The sequence below is a fragment of the Rana temporaria genome, chromosome 4, assembly GCF_905171775.1.
Source record: "Rana temporaria chromosome 4, aRanTem1.1, whole genome shotgun sequence".
In the NCBI taxonomy this organism is placed as follows: Eukaryota; Metazoa; Chordata; class Amphibia; order Anura; family Ranidae; genus Rana; species Rana temporaria.
The window spans coordinates 360,190,209-360,206,835 of record NC_053492.1 but is presented as its reverse complement, the minus strand read 5'-3'; the positions used below and the strand labels follow the sequence as shown (position 1 = coordinate 360,206,835).

General features: G+C 44.6%; 1 protein-coding gene across 2 annotated transcripts in view; it reads right to left on the bottom strand.

The window, feature by feature from the left end:
- ESR1 (estrogen receptor 1) overlaps positions 1-16,627 on the bottom strand; it is a 403,168-nt gene that overhangs the window by 191,074 nt on the left and 195,467 nt on the right. The gene's annotated exons all lie outside the window — the stretch shown is intronic.

Sequence of the window (16,627 nt, the reverse complement as noted above, 5' to 3'; positions counted from 1 at the left end):
ACGACATGTCCGGCCCCTCCTCCGCCCCCCACTGTCTTCTGGTAAACTTCAGGTCCAAGAAGACAGCAGGGACCAGCCAGAACGTGCAGCGCGACTCATGCATGCACAGTAGGGAAACAGGCTGTGAAGCCGCAAGGCTTCACTTCCTGATTTTCTTACTTAAAGGGGTGTTCCAGCCTTTGTTTAAGTTTATTAAAAGTCAGCAGCTACAAAGTGTAGCTGCTGGCTTTTAATAAACAGACACTTACCTGCTCCATGGTTCCAGCGTCTTCATTCCTAGTGTGGGCACCCGGCAGTGACAGCTTTCAGCTTCACGGCCGGGCACCCACTGCGCATGCGCGAGCAGGACTGCGCATGCACGAGCGGCGCGGCGCCGTCCGTTTGGACAGGCACTTGCTTACAGGGAGGGGCTGCAATAAGGCGATTAAGCTATTCGCCTTTCCAGCCCCTCGGCGGAAGGAGGACGTGGGACAGGAAGTCCCACTCCTCCTGAAGCCCCCTCCCCCCCCCAAAAAAAATTACATGCCAAATGTGGCATGTAAGGGGGCAAGGAGTGGATAAAGCGGAAATTCCATTTTTAGGTGGAACTCCGCTTTAAGATGCCGGCGCCTCCCCCCGGAGCCGAGGGAAGGTTCGGCTTTGGGTGAGGACATTACGGGCTCGAAATGTTTTACAACAGGTATGTAATGCAGGTGCAAGAAAAAATACATCATAGCATGTATATCATACTCACAATGTTTTAATTGTGTTTAACAGTATAGCAGGTATCCCCTGGATGTGCTCCACGCCTTGTATCGACCAGTGGGAAAGGGGGAGCGGGGGGAAAGGCAAGGTGGGATGAGAAAGGGAAGGGGGAGTCGATGGATGCACTGCCATAGCGCTGGGGCCTACAAGGACTGCCAAAAAAAAGGAAGGAGAACCCAGCCAATCCAATCACTTATCTAAGAGTAAAATGAGTGTATAAAGAGTAACATAGATAATAGCAAAGAATAATAATTCATAGGTCATCACTCCATGTATCAGCCAGAACCATACATACCAGAATGGATGGCTGATGGAGACCAAACAATGGATAACATTGTAGAGGGGGTATGGAAGTAGAGAGTGCTGGAGACCCAAAAAAGGAGTCACACTCAATATTGAAAAGGAGTAAAGCAATCTCTACTTACATAAAGTAGTTATACTGAGAAACATGCGATTGATCGTGTCAGGGGACAGACACCCCCATGTGCTACTGACAATTCCCCCTTATATGTGAAGCACATTGACAACCTCCTCCTTCCCGTCTCTGACATAAGGGGCAGGGGGAGAAGAAAGATGGGGCAGACAGTATCTCCTAATGTGTAGGGCTTTGGGGGACAGGAGGCTGTATGTCCCCAGCAGTCCCCCGGCCATACAGACAATGAGACTCGACCCCGGTCCCCACTCCCCTTTCACTGGATTTTATTGACATCCCTTCTTTGATTGTGCTGCATACTCATTATCAAGTCAATCAAGGACTATTTACAAAAGGAGCTTTTTGAGCTACTGGCCTGTAGATATTCAGAGCTGAAAGCTGTTCTCAAATCTATTAGTTGCTGCAAACTTTGTGGCATTAAACACAAACGATGGCCAATCGTCTAGCTAATATACACAATTCAGACCCTGGACTTGATATCTTTGGCTTTTCTGTCTGTGACCACTAGGGATGAGCTTCAAATTCAAATCGAACATGTGGCGGCGTCATCGATCATGTGTTCCCTTTTATAGGGAAACACCATCAATGATGTCACACCTACGGCCACACCCCCCTACAGTTAGAAACAGAGATGAGGTCACACTTAACCCCTTCAGCGCCACCTTGTGGTTAACTCCCTAACTGCAATTGTCATTTTCACAGTAAACAATGCATTTTAAATGCATTTTTTGCTGTGAAAATGACAATGGTCCCAAAAATGTGTCAAAATTGTCCGAACTGTCCACCATAATGTCGCAGTCACGAAAAAAATCGCTGGTCGCCTTCATTAGTCGTAAAAAAATAATTAATAAAAATGCAATAAAACTATCCCCTATTTTGTAAACGCTATAAATTTTGCGCAAACCAATCGATAAACGCATATTGCGATTTTTTTTTACCAAAAATAGGTAGAAGAATACGTATCGGCCTAAACTGAGGAATTTTTTTTTTTATATATATATATATTTTGGGGGGATATTTATTATAGCAAAAAGTAAAAAATATTGATTTTTTTTCGAAATTGTCGCTCTATTTTTGTTTATAGCGCAAAAAACAAAAACCGCAGAGGTGATCAAATACCACCAAAAGAAAGCTCTGTTTGTGGGGAAAAAAAGGATGGCCATTTTGTTTGGGAGCCACGTTGCACGACCGCGCAATTGTCAGTTAAAGCGACACAGTGCCGAAACGCAAAAACTGGACAGGTCCTTTAACTGCCTAAAGGTCCGGGTCTTAAGTGGTTAAAGTGAAACAATAAAAGTGAAATATTCCTTTAAAGTTCGTACCTGGGGGTGTCTATAGTATGTTATAACAGGCGCTCTCAGCGCCGTGTGATAAAAATTGATCAGCGCATAAATTAAATAGATCAATAATGGATGAATAAATTATACTAAAAGTGATGTATAAACTAGTGGTCAAATGCCAAAAAATAAAAATTATTTATGGCAAAAAATATAGGCAAGAAAAAAAAAAAAAAAAAAAAAAAAAATATATATATATATATATATATATATATATATATATATATATATATATATATATATATATATATATATATATATATATATATATATATATATATATATATATATATATATAAATAAATATAATTGTGCAAATATATATATATTTCTTGCCTATATTGTTTGCCATAATTAATTTTTGTTATTTTTTGGCATTTGACCACTAGTTTATACATCACTTTTAGTATCATTTATTCATCCATTATTGATCTATTTAATTTATGCGCTGATCAATTTTTATCACATCCACTTTGAGGTATATAATCATTTATTTACTTATTCAGATTAAGCAGCATTTTTGTTTTTTTACCTTCATATTTTATATTTCTGTGGTGGCGCAGAAGCACTTTTTACTTTTTTTGCTCTCAGCGCCGTAATGCGTTCCACGCTGGAATGCATACGGCTCCCGGGCGATGCACTGCACCTGTCTCCTGCCTATAAAGGCATTTACCTTAAATAGAAACGTTGTTCTATTATTGTCAGCGGTACCGGCCACGCTACAATACACGTACCTTTGCTACCACACTGGACATCAACTCAGGCTACAACATTATAGCCAGCTAGCAAATGTCCAGGCTGCTATCGCTGCGGACAACCTAAGAGTATCTTCCTGTGTGAATCCCTCTACTATGGAATCCTAATGCTGCTGAACTACAAGTCTCATTCTCTGCAATTTTCCAGTCCCCATTCAGTCTCCAGGGAGGAACGAATGCCCTGTGACTCGTAAGAGGAGGTGGGGTCACCCATCCAAGTTATTGGGTAACCCCCGGTAAGGAGAAAGCCGTGGGTTGCCCAATGATGTGGACGGGTGACCCCGCCCTCTCTTACACGTCACAGGTATTTCGTTCCTTGCTGGAGACTGAAGCATTGCTGGAGAATGGATCTAATAATGGATACAATTTGAATGGATCTAATGGATAAAATTAGAATGGATCTAATGGATCTAAGGCCGAGTACTCACGATCAAACATGTCCGATGAAACCGGTCCGCGGACCGTTTTCATCGGACATGTCTGCCCGGGGACTGCCCGGGGACTTCTGTTCGATGGCCGTACACACCATCGAACAGAGGTCCGCGCGTAAACAATACGCGGGGCGTGTCCGCGGTGTCGCCGCGTCGATGACGCGGTGTCGCCGCGACAATGACGCGGCGACGTGGGCGGCCTGCCTTTAAAAGGCTTCCACGCATGCGTCGAAGTCATTCGACGCATGCGAGGGATGGCGGGCGGCAGGACATGTACGGTAGGTCTGTACAGACGACCGTACATGTCCGGGCGGACAGGTTTCCGGGCGGACAGGACTGTTTTAAAGCAAGTCCAGGAAACAGTTGTCCGCTGAAAACCTGTCCGATCTGCCCGAAAATGGTCCGCACAGGACTACACACGGCCAAACATGTCTGCTGAAACTGGTCCGCGGACCAGTTTCAGCAGACATGTTTGGTCGTGAGTACGGGGCCTAAGGGATAAAATTAGCACTTTTGATTTTTCATGTTCTTGTCCCATAGACTTTAACGGGGTTCGCGTGTTCGAACAAATTTTTTGCCTGTTTGCATGTTCTCGGTTCGGAACTGGGGTGTTCAGCTCATCCCTAGTGACCACACAGAGAGGGGGTAATGCAAACTGAAAGCACTGGGCATCTACATTCCCCTTCATTTAAATCCAAAGCGCTTCAGGTCTTAACAAATTAGTTAAACTGGTGTATTTTGCAGACATGTGTGAAGCTGTTTTCTATATTATTATACTGCAGCATACCATGATAGATAGATCAATCTGGTACTGTGCACAAATAAATGAAACCACAAAGTGAACTGTGTATTTCACAAGGCCAGCGTGCTCTGTGGTTTGTTTTGTTTAGTCATATTCCTCTGTATGAGCATTAGAGCTGTCCGCAATGAGATTATTGAGTCTAGAAACACTTCCAGCTTCATAAATACCCTTTGACATTTCATTGATATCCAGGGCCCTGTAAAACATACCCACTCAAATCACTAACTTTGTTGGTGCAGCCAGGGAAATGCATATCTGTTCAAATATCGAACATCTCCAATTTGCGTACCTTTATCAAGTGGGAAAATTATAAACCTATTTTAAAACCTGATGACATTGTTCTCATAAAAGACTGAAAGTCTCAGGCCGCGTACACACGGTCGTTCCAAACCGATGAGAATGGTCCGACGGGCCATTTCCATCAGTTCACCGCTGAAGTGGCCTGATGGTCTGATGTGCATACACACTATTGTTCCAAAAACCGATCGGGTCAGAACGCGGTGACGTCAAACACACGACGTGCTGAATAAATTGAAGTTCAATGCTTCCAAGCATGCGTCAACTTGATTCTGAGCATGCGCGGGTTTTAAACCGATGCTTTCTGTACTAACCATCGGTTTGGACCGATCGGGCAGCGGTCCATCGGTTCGATTTTAAAGCATGTTTTAAAATTTTGGACTGAAGGAAAACAGACCGATGGGCTTTACACACGGTCGGTTTGAACCGATGAAACTGAACTTCGGTCCATTCTCATCGGTTTTGTCTGACCTCAAAGATATGTGTGTCCTCTAGGCCTTTTCACAAAAACTATTTCAAGTAAGGATGGGATAGTCAGAAAAGTTAAAATTAAAGTTTGCAGAAACAAGAAAATAAATTTTGTGAAGGACTTTTTGCCTATGTGCTTCAGTCTAATGCTCTCCCTGCTAACTTAATGCTGTGGGTTAGAGGTTACAGGTGTTTCATGTGTGATTCATCTCTCTCTGTGAACACTGTTCATATGTTAAATAAGGCTAGCTTTTGAAAGGCCCTTAATTGTGTGATAACCCTGTCTAAAAACCTAGTGATTCTCAGAGGTGTTAATAGGTGTCAAACTGGAAGCAGACGAAACGTCTGCTTAGGAAACTCAAGTGTGTGAAGGTGGTTTGTTGTTTAAGGAATGTGCAGTGATTAGACATGATAATTGTCGGTCGGTGCCGACCTGTCTAGAATGTTTTAGTAATTAGCCTTAGTGTGTGATTAGGGGGGGGGGGGGGGGGGGTGGAGATTTCATTGTTGCTTGAATGTCTTGGACTGTATAAAAAGCTGAGAAGAAAACCATTAAAGTCTGTGTTGTTCCAGCAGTAAGCTTGTCTCATGTGTGGCTTTTTGGGGTGACTCCAGGAATATCCCTCCTCGTGGAATATTGGGGTGATTTTCGTTATGGGAAGAAGGGAACGTTGACGGGGATATCATTGTAATACCGTCACAAATTTATTTCTCAGACCAATCTTTGAATTAATCTATTGTGGGAGTAGACTCTCATACATTACTTTTACTATATATAGTATACTAAATTAAGGCTTACCTATAGGCACTGTAAATATCTCCTAAACGTGGACTGTGACATCACCGGCATATCCACTCTAAAGGAACGGCCACCTGGCCCATTACTTCAGAATCCTGTGCTGTAAATGGCAGCGGCATGTGATGTTATTGCGGTTCCAGTCACTCACACAGCCGGAGTCCAAGAACCCGGAAGGCAGATGGGTGAAGATGGAAGCTTTGTCAGTGGAGACAGCTCGCCACAGGAAGGGCTTTGTTCTGAGGTAAGTCACATAATGTGCTAGTATGCAATGCACATTATGGCTTAAGCTTACAGGTTAAAAAATGTTTTTAAATCATCGGCAGTTTACTACCTGTCAGGGCACTAACTCTTACCTGCCTTCCAGAACGGTGCAATCGCGGCTGTTTGCGCTGCGCGCGCGTGTGCGTGGTGTTGGCGCGCGCGTGCGTGGTGTTGGCGCGCGCGGGCCAATCAGTAGTTCCGTCCAGCCAATCAGAGCCCTGAGCGGGCTATTTAAACCTCTCCCTTTCCTGTGGCTAGTTGCTGGTTTGTCACAGCGTTTGTTTGGAGTGTTTCCTGGATCCTGGAAAAACCTTACCTGATCTTGTTCCTGTTTACCTGACCTTGGCTATACTCTACCGGATTGCTGCTTTCTCCTACCTTGACCTCGGCTTGCTTATTGGACTATTCTGATCTCACCTGCCCTTGACCTTTTTGGCTTGAACTTTGGACTACCTTGTTTATCTGAGCTTCCTTGACCACAGTCTGTTTTCTGGATTTCCCTGTTTCCTACCAATCCTGCTTCCCGGACCTCCTGGAATTCCCTGCCGTATTTTCAGCCATTTCCAAGTGGACTACTGCCTGGTTGTTCCTGTTTCACGCACCCAACCTTCACCTTCCCATCGGTACCGGTGCCTCCTGGTGCGTCTGTTCCCCTGTCCCCACTTCAGGGGGCGGACCGCGCCGGGTCGCAAAGGGAGCCACCCTCAGCATCTTGGCCTTGGTAAGTGTACTTTTGTTACTACCTGATAGTACCTGATAGTACAAACCAGCCAGATGTCCGAGGCCGACAGGGTGCGCTCGCCTTTTGAGACGCTATGCCAACAAGTCTCAGCCCTCACCGAAGCGGTACAGAAACTTCAGGAAGGCTATCTGCATATAGATGGTCGCTTACAACAGATGAATGTCACCCCCGGATCCTCGACCGCCTCCGCGGCATTAGCTACAGGTCCTGCTTCTTCTCAACCCTCTTCTGCCTCTCCAGTGCTGGTAACTCACCCTGAACCACGTGTGCCTACCCCGGAGCGATTCGCTGGCGACCGAAATAAATTTCGGGCATTTAAGAACACTTGCTCCCTGTATCTGACTCTTCAACCCAGGACTTTTTGTTCAGAAGCTGCAAAGGTTGGTTTCGTGATCTCCCTCCTTGCAGATGAACCACAAGCTTTGGCCCATAGTTTGTTGGAACAAGGGAGCCCGATATTAGACACCATGGACACTTTCTTTGAACATTTATCTAAGTTATACGATGATCCTCTCCGTTCAGCTACCGCAGAACTTACCCTTCATCAACTAACTCAGGGGAGGAGACCCGTAGAGGACTACGTTGCTGACTTCCGTAAATGGTCTGCTGATACAGGGTGGAATGAAACTGCCCTAAAATACCAGTTTCGCCAAGGGTTGTCGGAATCCCTCAAGGACGAGCTAGCCAGAGGTGACCCGCCTGCCACTCTGGAAGCCTTAATCCAATCGGCCACCCAGCTTGATCGACGCCTTCGAGAACGCCGGCAGGAACGCTTCCAGACATCCCGTCCTAATTGGATTCCGCCTAGATTCTCACCGGCTCCTCCACCTGCTCCAGTTCCACCTGTTGCTTCGTCTTCAGATCCAGAACCAATGCAGCTCGGTCTACTCCGGGCACCTCTCACCCCTGAAGAGAGACAACGTAGACGGCAGTCCAACCTCTGCCTGTATTGTGGCGCTGCAGGACATTTTCTTCGCACCTGTCCCATAAGACCCAGTAAGTCAAGACTACCGTCTTTTTTCAATTGCCATATTTCCAACTTACCACAGACTTATGTTGTACTTTTTCTTTCTCTACAGCTCCCGCAGATCCATCTGGCAGACGGCTCTCTACCCCGCTCTGGATTAGTTACCATGGAAACTCTGCCCATCCACGCCATCTCCGACACCGGCCATCGAGAGTATCTGTGCCTGGACCTTATTCCTTCCCCTTTATTCCCTATTATTTTGGGTTTACCCTGGCTACAAGCGCATCAACCTTCTATAGACTGGCTCAAAAAAGACATCACATTCCCTTCTGCTTTCTGTTCTCAGCATTGTCTTCCTCCCGTTAAAGCCTCCTGCTCCACCTTGATATCTGCACCATCGGATCTTCAACACGTTCCTGCTGCATACTCAGACTTTAAGGATGTGTTCGATAAGCAACAGGCTGACCGCCTTCCTCCACATCGGCCATACGATTGCCCCGTTGATTTACTTCCCGGTTCTAAAATCCCTTTTGGTCGAATCTTCCCACTCTCAGAGACTGAATTGGTGGCCCTAAAGGCCTATATCGATGAAAATTTAGGAAAGAAATTCATCCGCCCTTCATCTTCCCCAGCCGGGGCTGGAATCTTTTTTGTTGAGAAAAAAGATGGTTCCCTCAGGCCCTGTATTGATTACAGGGAGCTAAATAAAATCACCATCAAAAATAGGTATCCTTTGCCCCTCATTCCGGAACTTTTTCAACGCTTCCGATCAGCCCGGATTTTCTCTAAGCTCGATCTCCGTGGGGCCTACAACCTCATCCGGATCAGGCATGGGGACGAATGGAAGACCGCTTTTAGATCAAGGTTCGGGCACTTTGAATACCTAGTAATGCCATTCGGCCTCTGCAACGCCCCTGCCACCTTCCAACATCTGGTAAATGACATTTTTCGCCAATATCTGGATGACTTTCTAGTCGTCTACTTGGACGACATCCTCATTTTTTTGGTATCACTCGAACTACATCGCACCCACGTTAAGAAGGTCCTGACTATCCTCAGAGAACACAAGCTTTATCTTAAAGCGGAAAAATGCGAATTTGAGAAGACTACAATTCAGTTTTTGGGGTTCATCATTTCAACCGACGGTATATCCATGGATCCGCAAAAGGTCAAAGCAGTTCAGGATTGGCCAGCGCCAGTTGACAAAAAAGGGGTACAGCGTTTTATTGGCTTTGCCAACTTTTACCGAAGATTCATCGTTGGTTTCTCATCCATTGTGGACCCTATCACTCGTCTAACTCACCAAGGTCATCGCTTTCATTGGTCCCGGGAAGCTCAAGAAGCATTCAAAAAGTTAAAAATCTTGTTTTCTTCAGCCCCTATCCTTAGGCATCCAGATCCAAGCTTGCCCTTTATCCTGGAGGTCGACGCTTCGGAGACGGCCATCGGTGCTATCCTGTCACAAAGGCAAGGACCCAAATCCTTACTGCACCCCATAGCTTACGCTTCACGAAAACGAAATCTCTCGGAAAGAAATTATGATGTTGGGGACCGGGAACTGTTGGCCATTAAGTTCGCTCTAGAAGAGTGGAGGTACCTCTTAGAGGGTGCTCTTCACCCCATCTTGATCTTCACAGACCATAAAAACTTGGAATACCTGCGATCTGCCAAACGTCTGAGACCTAGGCAAGCCCGTTGGGCCTTGTTCTTTGCCCGCTTCAACTTTCACATAACCTTCAGACCAGGATCTAAGAATGGAAAAGCTGACGCCCTATCCAGAATGTTCACCGAAACTCCTGATCAGTCAGAACCCAGTACCATCTTGACGTCCCAAAATTTCTTTCTGATTTCTCAGTTGGATCTACTTTCCTCTTTAAAGACGGCTTCCACTCAAATTACCAACATACCCTCACTCTCTCTTGAAAGACGAGACGGTTTACTATGGTCTTGAGGCAAAATTTTTGTACCTGAACAAGCAAGACAACTAGTACTGAGCATATTCAATGACCACAAACTAGCAGGCCATTTTGGAGCTCCGAAAACCGCGGAATTAGTTAGCCGCTCCTTCTGGTGGCCAAAGTGGAGGTCGGACTGTAAAGACTATGTAACTTCGTGCTCTCGGTGTCAGCGTTACAAAGGCCCAAACGCCAAATCCTGGGGTTTACTCAGACCTCTTCCTGTTCCTGAACGCCCCTGGGCGGACATCTCTATGGATTTTATTGTAGACTTACCACCTTCTGGAGGCTTTACTACAATCCTGGTAGTGGTCGACCGGCTGTCCAAATTTGCACATTTTGTGCCCATGATTGGCACACCCTCTGCAGCAGAAACCGCTAAAGTTTTCTTCAAAGAGATCGTGAAGCTCCACGGAACACCCAAAAGCATAGTTTCGGATAGAGGTGTACATCTAAATTTTGGAAGGAACTTTGTAAATCTCTGGAGATTAAAATCTGCCTCTCATCAGCTTACCACCCGCAGTCCAATGGTCAGACAGAGAGGACCAACCAAACGTTGGAACAGTATCTCCGTTGCTTCTGCTCCTCGTCGCAAGATGACTGGTCGTCTTTGCTACCATCCGCAGAATTTGCGTATAACAATTCTCTACATTCATCCACTAACCAGACTCCATTTTGGGCTAACTATGGTTACCATCCTACTTTTCTTCCAAATTCAATTCCCGAGATTCCTGTACCTGCTGTCCAAGAACATATAGTTGCTTTACAACAAAATTTTCAAAGACTTCAAAAAAACATGCAACAAGCCCAGGAAAATTACAAAAGATCCTACGATAAGGGAAAGAAGGAGTGTCCAGCTTTTAAAGTCGGGGAGAAGGTATGGCTATCGGCCACGAACCTTAGGTTACCCATTCCTTCTCGGAAATTAGGTCCCAGATTCATAGGCCCATTCGAAATTAAAAGAGTGATCAATCCTGTGGCTTTTGAACTAACATTACCAGGGTCATACAAGATCCACCCCGTATTCCATGCATCTCTGCTCAAACCCGTTATTCCAGACTCTTTTCCAGGAAGGGAGGAACTTCCACCTCCTCCAGTGGAGATTGAAGGTGAAAAAGAATTTGAGGTCGAATCTATTTTAGGTTGTCGGAAGAGAGGGAGACAACTCCAGTACCTTGTCAAGTGGAAGGGTTACCCGCCTGAAGACACCTCATGGGAACCTTCCAGAAATTTACATGCTCCTCGCCTGATCCGAATTTTTCACCGGGACCATCCGGAACTGATGGACAGTTTAGGCGTCCGGAGTCCGCCCCTAGGGAGGGGGCACTGTCAGGGCACTAACTCTTACCTGCCTTCCAGAACGGTGCAATCGCGGCTGTTTGCGCCACGCGCGCGTGCGTGGTGTTGGCGCACGCGTGTGTGGTGTTGGCGCGCGCGGGCGCGTGCAGGTGCGCGCGCACGGACGCGCAAGACCTGTAGTTCCGTCCAGCCAATCAGAGCCCTGAGCGGGCTATTTAAACCTCTCCCTTTCCTGTGGCTAGTTGCTGGTTTGTCACAGCGTTTGTTTGGAGTGTTTCCTGGATCCTGGAAAAACCTTACCTGATCTTGTTCCTGTTTACCTGACCTTGGCTATACTCTACCGGATTGCTGCTTTCTCCTACCTTGACCTCGGCTTGCTTATTGGACTATTCTGATCTCACCTGCCCTTGACCTTTTTGGCTTGAACTTTGGACTACCTTGTTTATCTGACCTTGTTTTCTGGATTTCCCTGTTTCCTACCAATCCTGCTTCCCGGACCTCCTGGAATTCCCTGCCGTATTTTCAGCCATTTCCAAGTGGACTACTGCCTGGTTGTTCCTGTTTCACGCACCCAACCTTCACCTTCCCATCGGTACCGGTGCCTCCTGGTGCGTCTGTTCCCCTGTCCCCACTTCAGGGGTGGACCGCGCCGGGTGTCAAAGGGAGCCACCCTCAGCATCTTGGCCTTGGTAAGTGTACTTTTGTTACTACCTGATAGTACCTGATACTACCACTTTAAGCAAAATATCTATGTATTTACTTTTTTACTTATCCAAGTCTCCTGGCACATGATCCTCCATACCACTTTTTGCAGTGGTGGAGACCAGTAATTTCCAGCTGCAGTTTATGCCCAGTCATATTCAAAGTCACACCTGTAGACTGTGCATGGCCAATCCCAAGCCCGTGTGAAAAACTCCTAGGTGAGCAAACCTCTGTCTTGCCTAGATATAGGAGGTGCCTAATATAGGGCATGTGCCCACAGCTTTACAAGAATTAGCTTTTTGACTCAAACAAAATCTGGCCATGCACAACAAGCACTTTCACCCTGTACCACAGCAGCCTCTGAGCTTAGTGTTGAGCACCAGAGGTCGAAAGGGCATTGTACAAATGTGTTTTTTGAATGGGCTACCAATGTCTGGTGCATCCTGCAATCTAAGCAGGAGGGGAGGGGGGGGGGTGAGGCTGCACATGATGTTCAAGTATGACATTGAACCTGAGCAAAGTATTTTAATTTACTGGGGATGCTGGAGTGCATGGGCAATTTTATTGTAAAGATGAACTAACCCATTAAGGATAAAAACCCTGCAAAAAAACAATGCTACAGACCTCCCTATCAGGAAGCCTTCTACAGTATTAAAGTGGTTGTAAAGGCAGAAAGTTTTTTTTTTATCTTAATGCATTCTATGCATTAAGATAAAAAGCCTTCTGTGTGCAGCAGCCCCCCTCAGCCTTCCTAATACTTACCTGAGCCCCATTTCTATCCAGCTATGTTGCACAGGTGTGTCGGCTGCCTGGGACTGCCCTCCTCATTGGATCCAGCTGCTGTCAATCAAAATCAGTCAGCCAGTCAGGAGAGAAAGGGGCCAGGCCACTGCTCCATGTGTGAATGGACACATGGAGCTGTGGCTCGGCTCAGGTGCCCCATAGCAAGCCGCTTGCTGTGGGGACATGCAACAGGAGGGAGGGGCCAGGGAGGGGCCAAGAGCACCAAAGAGGGACCAAAGAAGAGGAGGATCTGGGTTGCTATGTGTAAATCCACTGCACAGTGAAGGTAAGTGTCATGGACCTTGGAATGCTGAAGGGTATCTCTTTGAAATCTGTTACACAGTGGGGGGTCTTCTGCTCTGTCTTAAGGCCAGATGGCTCCATTGTTCTGTGTCTGGCTATTGTGTAACGATAGGTAGGGAGACCGCCGCTCCAGGTGAGCACAGGCAGGTAATCAATGTCCACTCAGGAATCACACGGGTGCTGGCAATGCATAGAATTAAGCAGGTGGGAGAATGGATGGACAGCCGCACTCCAAAAAGTCTTGTTGAAAAAAGACGTGCTCTTTATTGTAAAAAGGAAAAAATGCACAGCACACAACAGCATACAGTGGGATAGACAGCTGACGCGTTTCGCATTAACAACTCATGCTTAGTCATAGCTCTGCTAATGCGAAACGCGTCAGCTGTCTATCCCACTGTATGCTGTTGTGTGCTGTGCATTTTTTCCTTTTTACAATAAAGAACACGTCTTTTTTCAACAAGAGTTTTTGGAGTGCGGCTGTCCATCCATTCTCCCACCTGCTCTGGCTATTGTGTACATTGATTGCCCCCTGGGGCTTCTGTCTCAATACACATAACAGTCCCTCCATTCAAGCTATCGGACCAATCCCGGCTGACTCATGTTCAAGTCCTCATTTGCATGGTTATGAGGACCTGAAGGAGAACTCGATGTACTTTACAATTGACCAATAGGAAAGCGATTGTTGGGGGCGGGATGTTCCAAATTCTGTTTAAAAGTGTGTTGTGTACTTCCAATAAAGGTCTTCCTGTTTGAACTTACATACAGCCTGCCTGATGTTTTGTTCTTATGGATCCCGAACGGCACATAGCTGTAGTTCGGATCCCGGAGCCTTGGATGACCGAACCATCAGACGTTGCGATCTGCAAGCTGACTCAATAGTAGCAGAGGAGTGTCGGGAGAGCGGAAGCGAGCAAGGGTCTCGTTACAGTAAGCATAAAATGTTTGTTATTTTTAAAGCAAAAAATATGAGATTTTACAATCACTTTAAGTAAAAGGCTGGTATCCAGCATGGTACATTGAGAAATACCACTGTTTAATTTTCCTGTGAATAATAACAAACATATAGAAGTGTTTCAAAGGATGGTTACAGAAGTTTTGGAGAATTTGAAAGTAAAAAATTGAGGGACCCCTTGGATTTAAGAAATGGTATTAGAAGCCTGGAACAAATAAATGATATTGTAGTCTGAATGGTATACAAGGGGGGTGGAATAGTGGTTCCATCAACAGAAGCTTATCATAAAGAAATAAGAATATTACTTGATGATACGTACATCAGAAGTTATCTGGCTACCCCACTATTGCATATAAGAAAGATTTAAAAAGAGTGGTAAGAAGAGGAATGAAGAAACAGTTATTGAACACCAAGGAAGCAAGATTCCTAGTCCCAGACTCATGTAGGATACCCGTAATATACATCTCACCCAGAATATATTAAGACAAGAAAACCCCCCAGCCAACCTATAGTAAATGGTATAGAGTTAGTGGGGGCTAGATTGGGGCAATATGAAGATTTATACCTTTAACTAATTATGCAAAGGACCAATTCCTATCTTCAAGATACTAAACGCGAAACCAAATGAGTCAAAAGTGTCCAATGTGTCCGTCATAAGGTCGCAGTACCGATAAAAATTGCAGATCGCTGCCATTACTAGTAAAAAAAAAAAATATTCATAAAAATGCCATAAAACTATCCCCTATTTTGTAGGCGGTAAAACTTTTGCGCAAACCAATCAATAAACGCTTATTGCGATTTTTTTTACCAAAAATATGTAGAAGCATACGTATCAGCCTAAACTGAACGAAAAAATATATATATATTTCTTGGGGATATTTATTATATCAAAAAGTCAAAAATATTCATTTTTTTTTTCAAAATTGTCGCTCTATTTTTGTTTATAGCGCAAAAAAAAATGCAGAGGTGATCAAATACCACAAAAAGAAAGCTCTATTTGTGGGAAAAAAGGATGTCAATTTTGTTTGGGAGCCACGTCGAACGACTGTGCAAATGTCAAATGAAGTGACTCAGTGCCGAATCGCAAAAAGTGGCCTGGTCTTTGGCCAGCCAAATGGTCTGGGGCTGAAGTGGTTAAGCACAATTATTTATGGTGTGAGCAGGCTTTTATCAACAGAATACAGTTATAGCTAATGGTGCAAAAGTTGCACCCAGTTTTGCAAATGTGTTTATGTTCCAGTGAGAAGAATATAATTTACCGGAACAGACCTACCCAAATAAAATTGCACAGAAGATTCATTGATAATGTAATCATCCTTTGGGAAAATGATGAAGAGAGTTTATGATATTTAACTTTGTTAATACATAATAATGACCAGAACATATGACTCTTGTGGGAATTCAACAAAAGAAGAATTAATTATCTGGATCAGGAGAATAGTATAGACTGGTGATGGCAAACCTTGGCACCCCCAGATGTTTTGGAACTACATTTCCCATGATGTTCAACTACACTGCAAAGTGCATGAGCGTCATGGGAAATGTAGTTCCAAAACATCTGGGGTGCCAAGGTTTGCCATCAATGGTATATAGACGATAACAGTATATGCACTAAAACATTTTTCAAGTCTACAGACCGAAATAGGTACATACCCAGTGATAGTTGTCACTATGAACCCTGGCTATTAAACATCCCTAAAGATAATAAGACTGAGGGAGAACAGTACTAAGAAATAAGATTTTGAGGAACAGCAGGAAGAATTAGCCAAAGATTTATTTAAAAAATATATATAAGGAAATTTATTGTAGATAAGATCTAAGAAGTGGGGAATATGGAAAGAGGAAAACGAAATGAAGATAGGAATAGCAGGAAGAAGAGGATATGGGTCTATCTATAGTCTTAAACTATAATGTCCAACATAGAAAAGTGAAACAGATAATTAGGAAATATTGGCCCAAATTCAGGGCGGATAGGCATTTGAAACAAATGTTGCCAGATAGACTGAAGTTTATGTACAAGAAAGCCCCGCTAATAAAGGATAGAACTGTTCAGAATGTAGTTGACCGTCTCAGAGGAAAACAGTGGACCTCCTTTGATTGAAATGAGTTGCTATCATGTAAAAGATGTTATGCATGTAGAAGGACAGAAAATATCAACAAAAAGAAGACAAATTTTGTAGTCATATCTATATTAGACATTATGAAGTAAAATATTTTATTTCATGTAACACTGAAGGTGTAGTTTATGTATTGCAGTGCCCATGTAACCTGCAATATATGGGAAGGGCAAAAAGACCATTACGTATAAGAACACAAAGCATATTCAAAACATAGGGGTTCATTTACTAAAGGTAAATCCACTCTGTACCACAAGTGCACTTGGAAGTGTAGTTGCTCTAGATCTGAGGGGAAGATCTGCTGATTTTATTATCCAATCATGTGCAAGCAAATACGCAGATTTTTATGTTATTTGCATGTCCCCTTCAGATCTACAGCAACTGTACTTCCAAGTGCGCTTGCAGTGCACAGTGGATTTGCCTTTAGTAAATAACCCCCATAGTCACATTGTAAAAGAGAGGAATTTCTATATGAGTATC